Here is a 22,866-nt window from a genome sequence, read left to right as displayed (position 1 = left end):
AGATTACAAAATTAATTCAGAGGGAGAAAATTCTAAAAACTGTATTGCTAATAAATTTTCCACTTTGCAGTCATTAACAACTATCTAAATTTCTCTAGTAACTTACATTGAAGATTTATTATTGTTAAGAACTAAATGTAATTTTATGTTTGATTTTTGAATGTTATTTACTTAGAGAAATGAAAGCATTGTGCAAGTAAAATAGTTCTTTATGTCTTGACTTTGCATTTTTTTCTCTGTTAAAAACTAGTATAAAATCCTAATTTCTATCTTTGGTTGATGATACTTGGGGGCTTTGTCTTCAGTCCTGAAACATCTACAGAAACAGATGATGAGATAATGATAAAATATTCTTTCAGATTTGGTATAATGCAAAAGTTGGTATAACTGTAACGGCAAAATGTCAACCAACACTTTTAAACACAAACATAACAAAAAAAAAAAAAGAAACAAACAAAAACTCTTAGAAAATACATAGGTTTACAGCGATGACTACTTTAGGTCAAGTAGCCAAACACACACACTAGAGTGAGGAGATGTTAAGTACCACGGATATGCCCAGTCAAAGGCTGTTTATCTGACCCAATAGCCTCTAAAAATGGCACTGAAGATTGGAAGCCATAGCACAAATTGAGGTATTTTTCTACCTTGTGGGTATAAAGACATGCTTTAGACAAATGTATTTACTATATATGAATACATACCCTCCCAGTGACTGGGAGGAAAGTTTTAATTCCCACCACATAATGGTCCATTTGCCTCGAGTGTTTCAGAATGGTTCAATAATCACTAGCCATGTGTGTAGTTTGTTGAATTATTTAAGCTTATTTCCAGGGGGAAAAAAAGACAGGGAGGAAGGCAACTGATTCAATGCAAATGAAAAGCTTTTGAAGCTCCCTATGGTGAAGATGTGATTACAGTCAGACAGTTAATAACCTAGACTTAGAAAAATCTGAAGGTTTTAAAACTGTCTGGCCAGTCAGTAAATGAGGTTTTTCCACACTATCGACCAACTGCCATGCGTTGTAATGGTTTCAGATCTGTTTGGAGTTGGAGTGGACCCACAAATGAAGCAAGAATACCACCCCCCGTACTTCTGATGATTAGGAAAAGTAGTTTGTAAACCTCAACGGTTTCCCTTTGGATTTGGGATTGAGTCTTTAGCACATAGAGTTTATCGAGCCACGCACAGTTGAGCACTGCTCTCTGAAAAAGAGGAGACAGCACTTCTGTGGTTGATTTGCAAAGTACCTACGTGTTGGAATGGGGGTCTCTCTTCAACTGACCACTACCACTCCACCCGGTATAACTGGAGGAAACTGATGCCAGAAAAATTTAAATGCCATCCAGTCTGGGTGGTAGATCAAATTGAAATAAGAATTAGATCTAAGAATTAAAAAAAAATTAAACACAACTTAAACACAACTCAAATACAAATAGAAATTTGGAGACCTAAGATTTATTATACTTGCTAATCAAATCCGGTTGATAACTGGATAAAAATATGAAAAATAGAATTTTACTTTTTTAAAGTAAAATATATATTTTTGCTTTTTATAAATGTTTATTTAACATTTGTGGGAGCACAAATTTCTCCTTTTCTACAAATGTCTTTGCCAAAATGTTTTAGAAGTACTTTTATAAGTTTCATGAAGTTTTTTTGGTAATTGAATAGGTATTATATGTTTGATTCAGGTGAAATTTTAAGCCATTTATACTTTGTTTGAAGTCATAAAAATAATGTCAGGTGTGTTTGGACTTGAGTAAAAATAACTACAATAATTCATTATGGACTCTATGAAATTCTCTACTTGACTCCAAGTCTAGTTTAAATGTTTTCTACTTTCTTTAAATTGCATAAGCTATTCATTTTTATCAAAGCCTAGGAAGATGAGAGAGAAACTATTTTTAAATATTTTACTTCATTTCATATTTTAACATATTTTTATAATAATTTCCTTATTATAATTGCCTTATATATTGAAATTACTCAGTTTTGTCTTCAGAATCAATAGCATACTATTAAAATACAATCATAATAACCCTATCTTTTATGGGTTTTTATTGTGTTTCATTAAAAAAAGAAGTAGGGGAAAAGAACCAATGTCTCTAATCATCCAAGGAAAATTTCTTACCTCCACACCTAAGCATGGAAATTTCTTTTGCATCAGCAAAAGGGTATGAATGATTTAGGCTTTTTTATATTCCTCCTCACAGAAAGATTTCATTATTCACTCTTGCTTTAAACATGTAAATTCCTATAAATCATGAAAAAAAGTCTTAATGTAGAAGATGGTCAGTTGTACAGCACATGCAGTGTTTTAAAATATTCTATCTCATGATAGCTTAATCTGACTAATTAAATGATGATGATTATTCTGGAAAAAATCTTTGCCTTTTAAAAATATTTTGTTATTCAATTATTGATAGAGTGTAATCAGCAGTTCTCTATGCTGTACTGAGACATTAAATTTATCAATTAATATGAGTGAAGACCACTATTTGCAAGATGAAACATCAATAAAATTATTTTTCTAGCTTATTTATTTCTTGCTCTTCTCCTAAAATATCTTGTAAAAAGCAAAAAGAGAATTACTAATATTTTATTGTCAGGAAATATATAAAGCTTTTAATTTTTCTTACATTTAAAACATTAGAATCACGTATTTCAACCGTTCTTGAGAAACTGAAAAAGAAATAAAACATTTGTGTGTTCATATTTGCTCAAATTTAGATATACTAATATTAGTTATAACAAAGAAAAAAGCATTATTTAATTTTAGAGTACAACTTTGCCTTCACAATATTTGATACATTCTATTTCCTTTTTAAACATTTGGTTTCAAACCATCAAATTTTATATCAGAGTCAAACTGTTTAATTGGTATAAAAACTCCAGCTATTCAATTTTGCAAAGTAACTATTTCATTTTGGAAACTGCCACATAAATAGCTTTTCATGTTCCAAGTTGATCAATATTTGATCTATATATACACAAACTAAAGAAATTGATAATTTATATATAGTTATACTCTCTTCCAAAGTAATAAGCAAACTTGGAAGAGCAGTCACACTTACAACTGGAAAATAAATACTGCCTTTATACAAATCAGAGATCTACACTAACTAGAGCCATTCAATAAAAATCTATTTCTCTATGTGACTGCCAAAACCAACAAAAGCTTTGGAATAAGATTGAATAAAACTTTTTAACATAAAATTGAAGAGCTGTAAAAAACTCCATCGTTTGTGTTTCTATTTTATATAAACTCAAATAAATGAGACAAATGTGATCACTTCTCAAGAAAGCAAAAATACAAAGAATAAAAATCTGAATTCTGCCATTATTGTAGTAACTGTTTTCTGATAATATCCAAATTAACAAGATGACTGCCTCAGAAAGGACACCAAAAATTGCAGGGTTTCATGAGGCTATGCATGGAAATAGCAAAATGAAAGATGAGTGCCTAAAGAAAAATATAAGCTAAACACCACTGGACTAAATACATGGACTGTATAACATAGAACATTTTCTTCTCCATGTGAGATTTTGACACAAATATAATGTGCTTCACAAAAATTAATGTTTGATACTTTGTGAAACATTGGCTTAAGAGTTTGCACAAATGACCTAAGCCACTATATAGTATAGAAACTACATGTTAAGGATGACACTTTAGCAAAATTGGATAAGACAAATCGAAGCAATAATATAAAAAGATGAAAAATTAAAAAACTTCACCAATATAACTCTTACAAACTATATTTTGAAAGAAAGACAAAATAATATAATCTTATTAATATATAGTCAGTGTGTGGGCAGTAGTCTCCTTCTGTCTAAATAGATTCAATATTTTTTCAATGATCATGGTAGTATAATATACCTTACAAATAGAATTAAATCCAAATATTGTGTGATAATTTGTTTGCCTCCATGGCTTTACCAACAAAAGAAAGGAATGGAAATAATATTTTATAATTTGATTGCAAAATATCCTATAACTTGACAATGAATAACAGACTTGCATTCCAGCTTCTCAGATTTTGAAGTTGTAGTTCCTTTGTAGGACAACAAATCCCGAGTAGAAAATGGATTGTTGACAATTACCAGTTTCAGCACATCCTGAAATTGCGTGTGATATAAAAGCAAGATGAAAACTAGGTCTACTAAACTGAACATCCTATTGGTGTAAAAGTGAAGTGGGTAGGGTAGAGAATTGTAATTGACTCCTAGAATGCAGAAAGTTGAAAAAGTCAATAATCAAATCACCAAATACTAAACCAGAAATAATCCTGAGTAGCACTAATGCGAGCTTTCTTTTTTAAAAATAGATTGAAAAGTGTCATTTCTGTGTCTAAGGAAACAAAGCATTTCAGAATCATACATGCTTCAAGTATTACAATGAGCTATTTCCCTTGTTCAGTTGGGAAAGTCCCTATCAATAACAGGTGTGGCTTAATCACATCACACTAAAGACTAGACTGTTCATTAAAAAAGAAAGAATCTAGAACTGTAAATCAACAGGGATTCCTAGGGAGTTATATATTAGGCAGTAATTAAATAATAGTTCATGTTGCTTTCTTTCACTGACAATTACATCCTTTCCACCTCTCCTCCATAAAGCAGAGACATCCATTACGATGAGTAGCTACAACACCTGTCAGCTCCAATCAGCTCTGAACGGCTGAAGGCCAACTGACGTGTACTCTCTTAAAGCAGGGTTTCTTCTCCCCCCCAAAGCCCACTGTCCTTTCACGTGCATGCAACAGTCAAAAGGGATCACATCACCTAATGAAGAAAAACAGAAGCATATGGTAGGAAGGGGCCTCAGCAGGAGATGGCTCAAATGCCAAGGCTTGCACATAAACAAAATATATGCAAAAAATGTGTGTTCATAGAACCTGTCAGCCACAGCTTCAGGAAATAATAAGCCTGCAAAGGAAGACAGAGTTGTATTGTGACCACAGTTGCCTAGGAGTCTGTATTTTTAGTTTAATTTTTTATTACTCTGTAAAGTGGCGCACCAGAGCAGACTAGTCCCAGGTAGTTAATTATGCATAAGCAGTTGCAAAGTTCGATTTTGCTGTATAGTATTGAGCCACATATTCTTCACAGTATATTTTGCTCATACCTACTGCAGACTTCCTCATGACAGCTGAAGTGCAAACTGTAAGTGACTTCATCGCTGCCTTCCTCTTTTGCACCCCATCACTATGCACGGGTGAATGCTGAACTCAGTTAGCGAATTCACCTTGCCTTTGTAACTGAAATGTAAGTGCTAATTTTACTGGTAGTATATTAATTAACATTTTAGATGTGCATTGGGCAAGTTTAGTTTATTATTTCTTTCATATTGCTTCTCGGCAAAGTTGACAGTCTTAAAATACTTTCTTCCCATAATGGCTGTGATCATGGGAGTATGGTTGTCTTCTTGTACTGAATGTTTATCATTTGCTAGGGAAAATGCATATTATCCCCCCCAGAATTTGCCTTGTCAGTTTTATGTCGGGAAAGCCATACTGTTAATCATTTTGTATAATCAGTTCAACAGGAATCTTCTAACTTACTTGTCCTTTTTCTGTGAACATTTTAGTATTCTGTATGGTAATGCTAAAATTGGGGATTTGTGAGAATACAACCTGAAGACAGAACCTTGTATGATTTCTAAAATATGACTGCAAGCATTTTACATTCTAATGTTAACAACAGATAAAACAAGCTATTGTTCTGAAAAACAAAAGTGACACGAGCTCTCCTGTGGGTGGTTGTAGTTAGGAAAAAATATATTCAAGTTGAGTAAAAATGCTTTCATTCTAGTTTAAATTGTATAAATAGAAGACCTTGCTCCATTTAAATGTTTTGTATTTTGTGTGAGGAATAATCATATCCTTAACCTCATATTTAAGATGTTTTTTCTTACCTTTAACCATCTATTCTCACTGGCATCATTTTATGCTAAAAAGTGTATACACACATGTATGTATAGATATTTATGTGTGTGCATACAGATACATATTATATAATTTATTTGGGAGATGATACAAGAAACAGTCAATATAATTTTCAGTTTTTCAAGAGTCCTTTACTGAAAAGATGCCTGCAATGAGGAGGTTTATTTGCACTTGTTTCTTTCTAAAATTAGGGATGCCATTGGTTGGTATGCAACAACAATAATAACAACAAAAAAGCTCAATAAACTTGGCTTCCCCAGTGCTCTGATAGCTGCATATCCATTTGTTGGTAAGTTTGCTTTATTGTGTGACTATAAATACAGAAACGGAAGTCGTGAGCAATTTCCTTTCCTTTGCAAGTTATCTGAAGGCAATTTGCTAGGCCTTGACATAATCTTCAAATCAGGGCTTTTGTATTAATCACTACTTCGAGCTAGCCATTTCAGACAAAAACTCTTACTGTTGACATCAGCATGTGGGTAAAATGTCTTCTTGGATCATTTTTAAAAGGATTATTCCTCTCTTTCTTGTTATTTCATCCTTCCACGTTAAGCAATTGAGGAAATCAGAAAACACACGACCTGAGGATTTGCATGCTATGCAACAAACACTTTTAGACCACCGTGCAATGGATCAAACTGAGAGCAGAGCGTGAACAGGTGGCTACAAATTGGAGTTTGCTCAGGAACAATTTTCCTGTACTTCAAACTCCACTGCCAGTGAGTGGAGCCGGGCTTCACCCTACATTTTTTCACTTCTATAGTCAAATACAGAGAATTGAACTGAGATGTTTCTCAGAATCATTTTTTTTCTTTCGTTTGTGATTCTAGGTAAATCCAAGACTACTCTACTTGGCACAGGCTTGTCCCCAATGTCTTTTTTGTGACTATTACAAGCAATAAGAAAGTCAGAGAGAGCAACTTCCAGCAAAATGTTGACTCCATGCAATGTGTCTCTGATGCCAGTGAAAGGGTGCTCTCAGCATTCTGTTACAATTCTGATTCATTTCTTATTGCTCCCAATGTTAGCTAAAGCTTGGCCCTGAGTGCTATTTCAAAAATTTTTCCCTGAAGTACAGTCTTTCAGATACTCCTGGCAATTTTGTTTGAAAATGTGTAATAAAGAGGTCAGGTCGGTAGTGCCAGGAAGAAAAAACCGCAATACACAATTACTAGAATAATTCAAAAAAGGAAAAAAAAAGTGGAAATTTGCCTGAATACTATTTATTATATATCCTGGTTTGAAAAGATCTTACTGGTCAAACAATGTGCAGGAGGGAACGAATAGTTCTGAGCAGTTGCAGGGATAGTTTTCAGTGCTTTCTTTTCTTCTCCTCTAGCACTTTGTAAGAATCTCCAGAAATAACCAAAACAGACATATAGTAATACCTTAACACAATAAATGATAAGCAAGCAAGGCTAGTGCTTACCATGTTCACAAATACAGTAAATTTCTAAATACCTAGCAAAATATTTGAGGGAGCTGACTCAATTTCCTTAAAGAAAAATACTTGTGGCACTGAGGATTTTGAATTAAATGGAATAATTGAAAAACTATTACATAAATATGCAATTCTTCCTTTTTATTTATAATTGAATCTAAAGAAACATGTTTATGTTATAAAATATCTAAAATGTTCGGTGCATATTGACAACAAAAACAGAATGAAATGATTTTTAAGGAATGAATTATTGGATATAAACTTACATTTTTAACCTCATCAAAGGTAACGTGAATGCAAATTAAGCTTATCTTTTTTTATTATATTACTAGGATTGTACTACATCCTGTGGAATTTAAAAACACTGCATCTTTTAATATCTTATTTGATCTCAAGAAAATGAAAAGTCTACTATAGGCAAGTGGCAGAAGCCAGCTGAACATATTTCACAAATTCCACAAAACCAAGGGCTTCGTTATTGGCCAAGAAATGATGTCTCCTATTTAGCTCTGGATAGAAATCTTTTCCCTTAAACTTGCATTCTACTGGAGGCAACTCTTAACGTAGTGAAAGGGCAGAATCACACATTGTAACACAGAAAGACACATTGGCTCAGTGAATGAAACTTAGTTCAGAAGGAATAAGCATGGTCACTCAAATTTTGCAGTTCTTAATTGCTTTACTTTTGTTTTCAGTTATGAATTCACTGAAGAAAATCAAGGCATATGTATGTGGAAAATAATGCTAGTGTAAAAGATCAGCAAAACTGAGTAAATTAGAAATTGAGCAAATGCATTGATAACTCTTGGCATTGCTGGAATGTTGAAGCATCTCAGATAATATTGATTTGACTTTGGGAGCATTTAGATCTTTCTTTGAATTATTTTCAAACAGGACTCAAAAAGAAAAAGAAAGGAAAGACGGAAAGCTCTCTCTTGCTTTCCTTAGCCACTTTGATATTTCTGGATGTTCACCATACTTGCAGTTAAATACTCTGTTTTACTAACATCAGTGCACCCTGCTGCTACGTGATGATTCATTTATTTTATTGTGAAAGTTTGTGTAAAGGCTTTAGTTCCTAAAGTATGAAAATATAAAATTCAGTTAAACCTGTAGTTCAGATCCCAATAAAGAAAAGGAATAAGCATAGTCATATATACCTTTTAAGAAAATGTTGGCTGAACGCAGAAACAGAATAAAAAACATTGCGTTTGATTGGTAGAGTCATTCAATATATTTTACATGGCGGTGCTGAAGCTGGATGTATTAAGAACAAAAAAAACCAAGTGGTATCAGAAACAATACGAGGCATAGTATTTTACTTTGCGTCCTACCAGGAATGTAAACACACTTGGGGTTTCAATTATTTTTAAACTTAGGAGTTTAAACAGTGACACATTTCCAAAGCTCTAAATATTAGCTTCTAAAAGTTATGATTTTATATCCTCTAACAGTATATATTATTTGCCTAATTGAAAGGTATTTCAATTAGGAGCCCCTAACTGAAATACTGTTTTGATAGAGTAGCTCCAAGGATTGACAGTTTGGCACTGCCTTTCAAAAAGCTTGTCATGTTGCTATCAAAGCAAACAAAAATCACTTACATAATCAACAACAACAATAATAGATGGATGAGTACAATTAATTTTCCATATGGATTGCAGTTTTATACCTCCTGCTCTTTCCCTTTGACAGGTAAATGGTGGAAGACAGAAGACTTATTATAGATTTTACATCCTGCCCACGAGGATTTTGACTGATTCCATTGAGCAGGCTCGGGTCAGCTAAGTCCTTCCCTTCAAAGCATCATGGGTGTCTCCGAGCATCATTGCGAGCTTGTCCTGGCAGTAAGCCAGGCTTCAAAAGCCTTTCACTGCAGTCACTGACTCACTAATGGGCAACTGCAGGCTTTCTGATTTTCTTTTCGTTTCATGTGTTCATTTGACATAAATTTAATTAAACCAAATCTGGTGTTAAAGCAAGACGAGATAAAAGTGATATGTTTCAAATTAAAGAACTGTGAAAGATACAGGAAATAGAACTATGCTTTTTTTAAAAAAAAATCTGTTTCTGTAAAATATTATCAATTTTCGTAAGCTCACTACTTAAAGTCGACCAAGAAAAAAAGATAACGGCATGCATTATTAAGAATAATGTGTTTCCAGGGTTAGATGAAGGTCTTGGCCCCATATTCTCTGTAGTAAAACCTTTCATAGTATCCTTATTTTTTTTCTTTCATTCTCACACTTCAGGTAGTCACCTCTTCACAGAATATAAGCTAAGTCTGCCCTTCTGCTAGCTATATAGCTATAGTTGTTAGACAGCTCAAAAGCATACAACAGCAGAAACATGAAAAGATGATATATTAAGCATAAAAAATCATCATTTTTCAAAGGTCTTTTGGTTTTTACTTGAGGCGAAGGGATTGTGAGAGTGAAAAAGATCATGTTGCTTAAAAAGTGCCATTTAATTGCTTTGAGTGTTGCTTTAGGAAACATCCAAGTTCTCCTTCTATTAAAAATCTGTTTTTCTTTTTCCCATTAAAAGGAATCTTAGACATCTAGACGCACACCATGTGAACTAAAAGCAGTTTGCAATCTTCCTAAAGAATTCTGACACTGACTCCTGCCTTCAGCTGAAAGGCTGCCACGTCCTGGGACCACACTCTCAATAGCTGGATGGAAAATGATTACTCCGAGCAAATGCACACCAACTGGCAAGTGATTGCAGTGTCCTGTGGATATACATCGGGAGAAGCAGAAGAATTGAGCTGGCAAGTTGTACAGTAGAAGGAGACTGCCTCAGGGCCTGAGCCTCTGTGAGGCTTGTGGACCCTCCACCACCTTTCTTGCATGCCAACGTTTGATGGCTGACTTTTCTCATTGCAGTGTTCACGAGGCTCCTGCACACTCCCAGACTCTGAAGAGTCTAGCATCTTCCAAGCCCTCTGTAATCGCTTCCATTTCAGAGATGAAAAAGTTAAGGGCCAAGAAGCTTAAGTGACTTAACCATAGCCACACGGCTAGTTACTGACAAAACGGAGACAAAACTCACATCCCTGTACCCCAAGATGAGTGCTTAGTTTTAATTGTTGATTTTTACCACTTTGATTAAATGTAACATCCCATTTGTTTTTTGAAATAAATTCTTTGTATTTCAGGTGTTTGTCATGACTATGACCTAAGAGAAACTATATTTAATGGTGTAGGTAGAGTTAATTTAAATGCATTCATTCTCCCGCATTTGTATGCTGCTATTCCGTTACTGATGACTCATTAATTGTTGGTCTGTCCTTTGGCTGTGGGAATTGCTAATGAGACTGCTTTTAGACTTTGACAGGGAGAAGACATTACACATGAACACCTTTCAATCTCTTAATATTAACCATTGAGCAAGCCTACATCCAAACGGCATTCTAATGGAGTGATGGCCCTCAAATGGGCATTTATTTGTTTCTTAAAATGTTTCACTTTAAATTGTACCATGAACACAACTTTCATCGAAATGACAGAGATTCTTCCTTAGACATAAGGCCTTTAAAACTTTTTCTTTCAATTATTTTAGGTATAACCTTTCTTTACAGAGTTATTATTTACTTCTTTATTCAACTGTATATCTATTTACCTGAATGTTTCTAATGTAGACTCAAACTGCAATGCAGACAGTTTTAAAATGCTTAATGAAACTATGTCAAGGTCTATGTTAGTAGTTTCATCAGTGTCTGCTCAATCCACTGAGCTCATTTACTCAACAAATATTTATCAATGGAGTACTCTGTGTACTTCTTTGAACGCATACAACAAAGTGGTGAACCACTTAATAATCATTCCACATAACAATGATGTGTAATAGGTGAGGATGTTTGGCACAAGAGTTAAGATGCCACCACTTGTAAAGCCTGATTCCCATATAAGAGTGCCTGAGTTCAAGTCCTGGCACCATTTTAATTTCGACTTCCCACTAATGTGCACCACAGGAGGCTGAAGCAATGGCTCAAGTAGTTGGGTCCCTGCTACCCACATGGAATACCAGGATTGAGTTCTGGGCTGCTGGCTTCTGCCTGGCCCAGACACGGGTGTACCAGGCATTTGACGAGTAAATGATTGGATGGAAAAATCTCTCTTTGCCTGTATGTGTGTGCGGTTGTGTGTGTCTGTCTGTCTCTCTGCCTTTAAATAAATGTATCTGTTAAAGATTGTATTATTTATTCATTGGAGAAGTAGAGTTATAGACAGACAGAGAAACAAAGAGAAAGGTCTTCCATCTGCTGGTTCACTCCCCAAATGGCCACAACGGCCAGATCTGGGCAGATTGGAAGATAGGAGCCAAGAGCTTCCTCTGGGTTCCCATGTGGGTGCAGGGGACCAAGTACTTGGATCATCTTCTACTGCTTTCCCAGGCCATAGCAGAGAGCTGGGTTGGAAGAGGAGAAACTGGGACAGGAAATGGCATCCATATGGGATGCCAGTGCAGAAGGCAAAGGCTGAACCTACTACGCTCCAGTGCCAGCCCCTAAAAGCATTTTTTTAAAAGATGCCATGCTTTTCAGATAGCATATGTTATGCATTTGAGTAGTTTTACAATGTTAAACATATTATTCAAAGTTTTGTAGAGTTTAAATTCTGAAGTTCCTCAAGTAGTTTCTTTTAGTAAGGGCTGAAGTGCTGCTGACAGCTATAACAGGTTGAAGTTCTGTAAGATACTGCTTGATGTAGTCATTCTAGGTATTTGAATTGAATGATTAGAATGCAATTTCAGATGTTTATAAATCCTGCAAGTGGGAACATCTGAAAAGCAACTTTAAAATTACAAATAAATTTAAAACAGTACTTATCATAAGTTGCTGAAATAGCATTTTAGTTGATAATATAGTGGTAATATAATAATGATAAAAATTTTCCTTTTCTCAATCTACTGCAAATCTGTGTAACCAAACATATTGATTAAAACAAAAATTTTATGACAGATATCACATAGTAATTTTGTATATTTAAAAGATTACATTTCTGTTACAAAATGATTTTGCACAACACAATAGCTAATATACCTCTTTAAGATTTAGTAAGTGGACATTTATTTTTTATTTATTTTTATTTTTATTTTTTTTTCTACAGGCAGAGTGGACAGTGAGAGAGAGAGAGAGAGACAGAGAGAAAGGTCTTCCTTTGCCGTTGGTTCACCCTCCAATGGCCGCCACTGCCGGTGCGCTGCTGCTGGCGCACCGCGCTGATCCGAAGGCAGGAGCCAGGTGCTTCTCCTGGTCTCCCGTGGGGTGCAGGGCCCAAGCACTTGGGCCATCCTCCACTGTACTCTCGGGCCACAGCAGAGAGCTGGCCTGGAAGAGGGGCAACCGGGACAGAATCCGGCGCCCCGACTGGGACTAGAACCCGGTGTGCCGGCACCGCAAGGCGGAGGATTAGTCTAGTGAGCCGCGACGGCGGCCTGACATTTATTTTTTAAAGATTTATTTATTTATTTGGAAGGCAGAGTTACAGAAAGGGAAGCTACAGAGAGAGAGATCATCACCCACTGATTCACTCCCCAGGAGCCAGGAGCTTCATACCAGTGTCCCACATGGGTGTCAGGGGACCAAGCACTTGGACCATCTTCTGCTGCTTTCCCAGGTGCATTAGCAGGGAGCTGGATTGAAGTGGAGAAGCCAGGACATTAACTGGCACTCATTTGGGATGCCAGTGTATTGGTGGCGGCTTAACCCGCTACACCATAATGTTGGCCTCAATAAGTCAATATTTGATATTTTGTTAAGCTATAGACACTTATCAATAACAGTAAAAATGTCAGCTGTCCTTATTCCAACATTTAGAAAAGCTGGTAAACTGTAGCTTTTCACAGAAAATGAACATATGATATCCTTATTAGGGGACATAGTCTTTATAAAGCATGACTCCTAAAAGATGGAGAATTTACAGGAAACATTTTTTCAAGATTGTCAGCAATAATAAAAGACTCCCAACAAACTGGTGTCAAAAGTTTCTTCAAACAAGTATGAAAAACTGTTAGTTCACCATTCCTTAATGATGGTAAGAGACAAATTACTTGTAACATTGTTGTAGGGGCCAACACTGTGGAGTACCGGGTAAAGCCACAACCTGCAGGGCCAGCATCCCATATGATCACCAGTTAGTGTCCCGACTGCTCCATTTCCAATCCAGCTCTCTGCTATGGCCTGGGAATGCAGTGGAAGATGGCCCAAGTGCTTGGGCCCCCATACCTGTGTGGGAGACTTGGAAGAAGCTCTTGGCTCCTGGCTTTGGCTCAACCCAGCTCTGGCCGTTGTGGCCATTTGGGGAGTGAACCAGCAGATGGAAGACCTCTCTCTCTCTCTCTCTCTCTATCTATCTCTTTCTCTGCCTCTCTTTCTCTTTCTGTAACTCTCATTATCAAATAAATAAATAAATCTTTAAAATTGTTGTGTAAAAAATTAGAGTTCAAAGATTTGTAGTCAACTTGTCTTTTTCTTAAATTTATTTGTTTGAAATGCAGAGCATTAGAGAGATGGAGAAAGAGAGAGAGAGTGAGAGAATCTTTCATCCACTTGTTTACCCTTCAAATGCCCATCAAAGCCAGGACTTGGTCTCCATCTGGGTTTCCTGCATGAGTGACAAGGGGCTCAGGCATTTGGATCAGCATCTGTTGCCTTCCCATATGCCTCAGCTTATTCAGGAAGCTGAGAAGCTGAGTAACTGGGACTTGAATTAGCACAGGGATATGAGGTACTGAAGTCACAAGTGGAGACTTAACCCGCTGTGCAACAACACCAGCCCCTTTGTAATTTATTGATGGATGAGTAGATATGGATAATATGGTGTGTATATGCATAGAATTTTTTCAGCCATGAAAGAATGAAATTGTATCATTTGCAGCAATGTAGATAAAACTGGAAGACATTAGGTTAAGTGAAATAAGCCATTCACAGAAAGATAAATCCATGTTCAAACTGATATGTGGAAGTTAAAGAGTTTATGTTATAGAGGTAGAGAGTAGAATAAGTACTCATGCTACCTTTAAATTTTAAATGTTGTTTGTCTGAGCTCTTTCGGGATTGACTATTTTTTAAAATATTGTAAAGATATGATTGATAGTAATTACTGAGTTATTTGACACTCTCTTTAATTCTGTGCCCAAAGTAAGTGTCACAGGAACCTACTGTTTGCAGTTTGTAGTACAAACACCATCATAGGCCATTTGTAGATAGAGCAGCATAGCTGTGTTCCAACAAAGTTTTATTTATTGACAATGAAACTTGAGATTCACATAATTTTAATATGGTGTGAAAAATTATTACTCTTTTGATTTCCAGCCATTTAAATCATGAAAATTATTATCAGCTTGCTGGTCAAATTTGGTTATTAGATCATAGTTTGTGAAATATTCCTGTGGAAATTCAAATGTATCTTATTTTGTAAGAGAATGTACAAAAGATATGCTGATACTTAAAAGATGACTAAGCAATAATAGTTCTCTTAGAATGATATTATGGGTAATTATTTTTCCATAATGTAGTTATGTTGCTTTCATAATAAAAATTACTTAAAATATTAATCAATAGCTTATTTTATAACTTGAATCACTTCTCTCAGTTGGATTGCATCAGTATCTCAGAACTATGTGAGTTCATTTTTGATTGATTTTCAATGAGCAGTTAAATCTTAACTGAGAATTTCAAACCAATCACTGCCAAGCCCTTAGGTCAAGTCGTTTATGATAAATGGACAAGAGCGGGCACTCCACAGGCAACTGAGCTCTCAATTCAATTCACTGCAATCAAACAGTAATTTATAAACCCATATTTGTGTTTGCATATATGGTATTTCTAGTATTTTTTTAAAAAATTTTATTTATTTATTTGAGCAGTAGAGTTACACACAGTGAGAGGGAGAGACAGAGAGAAAGGTCTTCCTTCCATCGGTTCACTCCCCAGAGGGCTGCAACAGCCAGAGCTGTGGCAATCCAAAGCCAGGAGCCAGGACCTTCTTCTGGGTCACCCACAACGGTACAGGGGCCCAAGCATTTGGCATCTTCTACTGCTTTCCCAGGCCATAGCAGAGAGCTGCACTGGAAGATGGGCAGCCGGGACTAGAATGGGCACCCATACTGGCACTGCAGGCAGAGGATTAACCTACTGCTCCATGGCACCAGCCCCGGTAGTTTTAATATTTAAATATTGAGAGAGAGAGAGAGAGAAAGAGAGAGAGAGAGAGATATGTCATTCACCGTTTATATCCAAGTACCTGAACTTCATCTGTTTACCAGAGTGTGGGTTAGCAGGAATCTGGAATAAGGAGTAGAGCCAGTACACAAACCCAGGCACTCCAAAATAAGATGTGGTCATCCCAAGGAATGTCTTAACTGCTGCACCAAATGACTGCTCCTACTATTTAAACATTTTAATTCTTGGATTATTAAAAATGAAAATAATCACTCTTTAAATGTGCACTCCTTGGGGCCGGCACTGTTGCTTACTTGGCTAATCCTCTGCCTGAGGCGCCGACATCCTATATGGGCACCGGGTTCTTGTCCAGGCTGCTTCTCTTCCAGTCCAGCTCTCTGCTGGCAGTGGAGGATGGCCCAGGTCCTTGGGCCCTGCACCTGTGTGGAGACCAGGAGGAAGCACCTGGCTCCTGGCTTCGGATCGGCGTAGTTCTGGCCATAGCGGCCATTTGGGGGGTGAACCAACAGAAGGAAGACCTTTCTCTCTGTCTCTCTCTCTCTCATTGTCTAACTCTATCTGTCAAATAAAAAAAAATGTGCACTCCTTTTTCTTGAATGGGACAAGTATATTTAAAAATGGTGGCAAGGCATAATGGTAAGTCAAACAAACCAACAGCATAGATTAGAGTGACAGAGAATCTGGATCAGTACCCCAAATCTCTTTTTGGAACAGGTGATTAATAACTAGCATTTGTCTTGTGCTATTAAATTCTGGGAAAAGAAAAATCTCTGCTCGTAATTACTTGAGTGTAGCAGGAAGACAGATTTATGGAATCACAGAGTCAAACGTGCAATGAATTTACCATAAAAAAGTCACAAAAAGCGGTTAAGACCTCTAGTGTTAATAGTTGTATGAGACAATCAAATAGCTTGTGTGGTGCTGACTTCAATTCACTGCAACCTCTCCAACAACTTTTCTATCCAAAAATATAAATTACATTGTAAACTGCTTACTTTCCATAATAAGTATACTTCACGAATTGTGGGTTTAGCTTTATAAGTGCCTATGAAATTATGCATGGCTTCAGTGATACTGTAAATAAATAAAACATTAAAAAATACTGGCTTTCAATGCAGAAGTCAACTACCACCAAATTTCAGCCCATTTGGCAAAAGAATAATGCTTTGGACCAGCTCTTGTCTGAAACAACTTCAGCGATACCATTTAAGCTTGAGGTATATTGGCAGAGCTAAGATCTGACTAAACTAAATTTGGCTTAAGCCACCTATTACTCATACCCTCTTTCTACTGCATTCACACTTCAATTAACAAACTGTATATGATACACACACGTATATTTATAGTTTATATTTTTCCTGTGTTGGCAATGAAACTTTTTAAATTATCTTCTGTAAGCTGTGAGAATCTTCTATTTGAATCTATTTGGTGAGATAATCTCAGCTTCCCAAGTGTGGGGTGCATAGGTTTTTCCTGTGCATCATTAGAGAAGAGTGACATTTGTTTACTTCCATTTACCTCTACCTCTCCTCTCCGTATGTGAGATATTCTTTTTATAAGAGCTAACACTTTCTCAGAAATAAGTCCTTCTCCAAATACTTTGTATGTACTACTATTATTTCCAATTGGAAGACAGGGTCACCAGCATTTCAGTTAGGGGTCTCTACTAAGGTTACAAGGTCAGTATTTTCTGTGGTTGAGATAACAATCCAGCTTTTTCTAACTCAAAACCTACACTGTTTTAAAGGTCAGGTTTATAGAGGTTTGTTTATCAAGTTTATGATCTGTGAGTCTGACAATCATACTAGGTGTGTTAGCACTACCACTAAAAAACATTTTCTTCACCTCAAACATTTTCTTCCCTCCTCACTAGGGCAAGTCTTTCCCCAGACCCTCTGGCTGCTACTGATCTGATTTCTATCACTATACAGTTTGGCTTTGCACAAACATCATATAAAGGTAGTCATACAGTATGTGGACTTTTGCGTGGACTATCACCTAGCATAATAATTTAAGATACTTGTTAACTACTTTTTACTGATGAGCAATATTCCATTTTATAGAACTACTTTGTTTCCTCATTCAGCAAATAATGAGTATTGATGTTGTGTCCAGTTTTCTTTTTAAGGTTTATTTTTTATTTCGGGCTGTGACAGAGAGAGCATGCTTACTAAGACTACTGAGACTGGGTGCCTGAATGCCGCACCGGCAGCAGTGGCAGGTAGGTGTTAAACCAGTGACTGTTGTCTGTGATCCAGAGCTAGGAATGGAGGGAACAGCCTGCAGCCCCCACCTTGTCTCAGAGGTACACCAGGAAGTGGCTGGGCAACTACCAGAAACGGAGAGGTGGCTGAGCCAGCAGCATCTGGGGGAGCCTCGGGTGCTGAGACTTTGGGGTTTGGGTGGCTACATGAAAAGCTGCAGGGCATAGCTGGGAATCTCACCCTGGAAACTCGCCCCACCCTGGAGTATCCACAGCCCCCAGGTCACACCTCCTTCTAGTCAATGAAAAGACAGAAACTCCAGGAAGCCACAGAAACACAGCCCCCAAAATAAAAAGTCAACAGAAGAAAAAATTAAAAATCAACTCCAAAAAATGCTGAAAAATAAGAACTGAAATTCAAATAACAAGAATAAGGAAGTCACCATGAAGCCTGCAGTGGAAGGAACACAACAACATTTCAATATTAGAATGCGAAGATGAAGAGATGAAGGAAACGCCACTGGTTTTTTCTCATGTGTTTTTTGTCACCTCTCTTTGGCAAAATATCTTTTCGAATATTTTCCCCATTTATTTATTTATTCATTCATTTTCTAAAAGTGTGCTTAAGTTTTGCTTTAAAAGTTGTATAGTTAATGTATCGACAGAGAGAGAGGGAGAGAGATCGCTCCCATCTGATGGTTCACTCCCCAGATAACTGCAACAGCTAGAGTTGGCTCAATCTCAAGTTGGGAGCCAGAAAAACAATCCAGGCCTTCTAAATATGCAGCAGGGATCCAATTACTTTTGATCCATCTCTTACTGCATCCCACAGTGTGCATTACCAGGAAGCTGGAACTGGGAGTGAAGCTGTGGAATTGAATCTAGTGGGCAGTACAACTGGTGTGTTAACTAGTAAGCCAAAGGATCACCATGTTTTTCTTTCTTTCTTTCTTTCTTTCTTTCTTTCTTTCTTTCTTTCTTTCTTTCTTTCTTTCTTTCTTTCTTTCCTTCCTTCCTTCCTTCCTTCCTTCCTTCCTTCCTTCCTTCCTTCCTTCCTTCTTTCTTTCTTTCTTTCTTTCTTTCTTTCTTTCTTTCTTTCTTTCTTTCTTTCGACAGGCAGAGTGGACAGTGAGAGAGAGAGATGGAGAGAAAGGTTTTCCTTTTGCCATTGGTTCACCCTCCAATGGCAGCATCGCGCTGATCCGAAGGCAGGAGCCAGGTGCTTCTCCTGGTCTCCCATGGGGTGCAAGGCCCAAGCACTTGGGCCATCCTCCACTGCACTCCTGGGCCACAGCAGAGAGCTGGCCTGGAAGAGGGGCAACTGGGACAGAATCCGGTGCCCCGACCGGGACTAGAACCTGGAGTGCCGGCGCCTCCGGCAGAGGATTAGCCTATTGAGCCGCAGCTTGGGCCCATGTTTTTCCCTTTAAAAAATTTTGGTAAGTAAAATGGTGCAGTCTTATCTATGATGCAATCTATGCCCCAGGCATCATCCTAGGCTCCAGCCCCCCGCTGCCATGGCTGGATGCTAGGTGACCCCATGGCCCAACCACCTGTGCCAGCTCCACCCCTATCCTAATGGGATTCACTGCTCTTACTTTCTTGCTGGCTCCCACCCCGGCAAAGTTTTAAGAGGAACTGTTTCTGAACACATGGCTCACTTTCTCTCTGGATCTCTCTCTGTCTCTTGATCTCTCTCTTGCTCTCTCCATCTCTCTCATGCTCTCCTTTTCTCTCTTTTCTTTCTTCCCCCTTCCCTCTGGTCTGTTGGGTTTCCCCACCAATAAACCCTTTGCCTTATAAAAAAAAATTGGTTGTTTTGTTTTATTCTTATTGACTCCTGAGACTTTAAAAATATACTCTGGATACAAATGTTGTGTCAGATATATGTTTTGCAAATATTTTCTCCCTGTGCTTGTCTTTTTTTTAAGTTAAAAAAATTGTTACTTCAAGAAGAGTACAAGTTTTTTGTTTTTGTTTTTGTTTTTAAAGATTTTATTTATTTATTTGCTAGGTAGAGTTACAAACAGAGAGAGGGAGAGAGAGGTCTTTCATCCCGGATTCACTCAGCAGATGGCAGCAATGGCTGGAGCTGGGCTGATCCAAAGCCAGGAGCCAGGAGCCAGGAGCCAGGAGCCAGGAGCTTCTTCTGGGTCTCTCATGCAGGTGCAGGGGCCCAAGGACTTGGGCCATCTTCTACTTTCCTAAGCCATGGCAAAGAACTGGATCAGAAAAGGAGCAGCTGGGACATGAACCAGTGTCCATATGGGGTGCCAGCGCCACAAGAGGCTTAGCCTACTACACCACATTGCTGGCCCTGAGTACTAGTTTTTTAATTTCAATGAAGTATAATTTATTTAGTTTCCTTTTATAATTCATGCATTTTTAGTTTACCTAGGAAATCTTTATTCAGTTCAGTTTCTTCTGTTATATTCTAGAAGTGTTTCATTTTTGCATTTAAATTCATGATTTATTTTGAATTAATTTTGTATATGATTCAACATATATAGATTCAGTTTTTTGAAATGAGGTGATAGCTTTCCTTCATACAGTTTCATCAAAAAATTACAACCCATATACTGTAAGTATAATCTGGCTTTCTGTGCTGATGATTTCATTTGCCTGTAAATATATTCATATACTGTCTTAATTATTAGAGCTTAAATGTAAATCTTGAAATCAGGTAGTATAATTAGTCAATGTTTTTCTTTTCATTATTTTCTTTTAAAAATTTTGTATATTTTAATTTATTTGACAAAGGATGAGACAAACAGACAATCAGACAGAAAGATAGAGATCTCCCATATGCTAATTTCTTCCCCAAATGCCTGCCATAGCCAGGGCTGTGACAGATCAAAGCCAGGAGCCAAGAACTCCATTTGGTTCTTGTATATCAGTGGGAGCCACCCAGGCACTTCAGCTATCCCTGCTGCCTCCCAGAGTCTACATTTGCAGGAAGCATCAATTGCAATGAGAGCTGAGACTTGAACCCAGACCCTCTGATCGCAGATGCAGGCATCACAAGGGGTAGTTTAACAACTGGGCAAGTCACACACCCCATTTATTGTTTTCTTTTAAAAGTGCTTTATAACAGAGCCATATGCTAATGTATTCTAAATATGTTAACTAATGTATCTAAAACCTTGCTAGGCTGTATGTTCTAATATGTTTACTACTTTGAAGTTTATTAACATTTCTTACTTGTAACCTATGTAAAAATTTTAAATTTTTCAGTAGAATATATTACTCTCTAAGTCTGAGCATTCAAACCTGTAACAAGAATCACATTTGAATAGATCATCAAAATAGATTGTTAAAATATTTGTCTCATATTTTAAGAATTTGTTAAGATTACAGTCTCAAGAAAATCTTAAATCTGAAATTAAAATTATGTTATTGTTAAAGAAAAATAAATTCTTAAAATTTATCTTAAAAATTGTATCTGTTTCTCCAGATCCCTAGGGAAATAATTCTGAAGTACATTTTAAAGAATAAACTGTCTAAAACGCAAATGATTTTTTTAAGGTTCATTTATTCATTTGAAAGGCAAAACTACAGAGAGGCAGAGGAAAGAGAGAGATCTTCCATCGGCTGGTTCACTCTCCAAATAACCACAACAGCCGGAGCTGAGCCGATCTCAAGTCAGGAGCCAGGAGCTTCTTCCAGATTTCCTACGTGGGTGCAGTGGCCCAAGGACTTAGGCCATCTTCCACTGCTTTCCCAGGCCACAGCAGAGAACTGGGTTAGAAGTGGAGCAGCCAGCACTTGAACTGGCGCCCATATGGGATGCCAGCATTGCAGGTGGCGGCTTTACCTGCTATACCACAGTGCTGGCCCCACAAAGGATCCTTTTTTTTTTTTTTTTTTTTTTTTGGACAGGCAGAGTGGACAGTGAGAGAGAGAGACAGAGAGAAAGGTCTTCCTTTTGCCGTTGGTTCACTCTCCAATGGCCGCCACGGCCAGTGCGCTAAGGCCGGCACACCGCGCTGATCCGATGGCAGGATCCAGGTATTTATCCTGGTCTCCCATGGGGTGCAGGGCCCAAGCACTTGGGCCATCCTCCACTGCACTCCCTGTCCCCAGTAGAGAGCTGGCCTGGAAGAGGGGCAACCAGGACAGAATCCGGTGCCCCGACCGGGACTAGAACCCAGTGTGCTGGCGCCGCAAGGTGGAGGATTAGCCTAGTGTCACAAAGGATCCTTAAAACCAGTTTTAATTAACTTATTTAAGAGGCAGAGGATGAGAGAGAGAGAAAACTCCTATCTTGTGGTTCAGTGGCCAAATGCCTATAATGATTGCTGGCCAGGGCTTGGCCTGATTGAAGCTGGAAGTCTGAAACTCCATCCAGGTCTCCCACATGGATGGTAGGAACTCTATTCTTGAGCCATCACACTGTCTCTGAGCATCTGTATTGTCAGGAAGCTGAAATCAGGAGCTGGAGACAGGAATCAAACCCAGGCACGCCAGTGTGGGATGTGGGTATCTTAACTGTTAGAATAAATGCCTACTGCAAGGCAAATTATATTTTAAAAATAAATTATATTGGTAAATATGTTATCTTATTAGTATATAATCATTAAAAGTTATATATTAACATCAGAATATGCATACTGATATTACAAAACAAAAATCTAAAAGTACATAAGAAGGTATATATGACAAGTGTATAAAAATATATTATGAAATTACATGTTAAATAATTTGGCAAAAGATATTTTGCTCAGAAAATGGTTTTTTGAACTGGAAATTATGAAGGAAATATTTGGAAAAATAATTTATTGCTATATTAACAACAAAGTCTATTCTAGTGAAAGTCAAAATATTTACAAGGATCACTAAAGAATTGGGAGATAATATAGTTGAATAAACATATACTTTTGATGAAGAAACATGTTTAAAGATTAGCTCAGGATCTGGTGCTGTGGGTAGAAGATTAAGCCTCCACCTGCAATCTTGGCATCTCATATGGGCTCTGGTTCAAGTCCCGGCTCCTCCATTTCCTATCCAGCTCTCTGCTGATAACCTGGGGAAGCAGTAGAAGATGGCTCAGGCCGGTGCCACGGCTCACTAGGCTAATCC

The 22,866-nt window shown here is 37.4% G+C and overlaps 1 long non-coding RNA gene across 1 annotated transcript; it reads left to right on the top strand.

The window, feature by feature from the left end:
• Positions 1-6,077: 6,077 nt before the first annotated feature.
• Positions 6,078-14,851, top strand: LOC138847393 (uncharacterized). The gene is made up of 3 exons (XR_011385172.2): positions 6,078-6,241; positions 9,089-9,172; positions 9,941-14,851. It is a non-coding gene; the product is annotated as an uncharacterized LOC138847393 (long non-coding RNA).
• Positions 14,852-22,866: the final 8,015 nt, after the last annotated feature.

This window comes from Oryctolagus cuniculus, chromosome 1 (genome assembly GCF_051225735.1).
Source record: "Oryctolagus cuniculus isolate XC-2025 breed Fujian yellow rabbit chromosome 1, ASM5122573v1, whole genome shotgun sequence".
Classification (NCBI taxonomy): Eukaryota; Metazoa; Chordata; class Mammalia; order Lagomorpha; family Leporidae; genus Oryctolagus; species Oryctolagus cuniculus.
The sequence above is the reverse complement of the archived record's forward strand: the minus strand, read 5'-3'. Positions and strand labels throughout refer to the sequence as shown.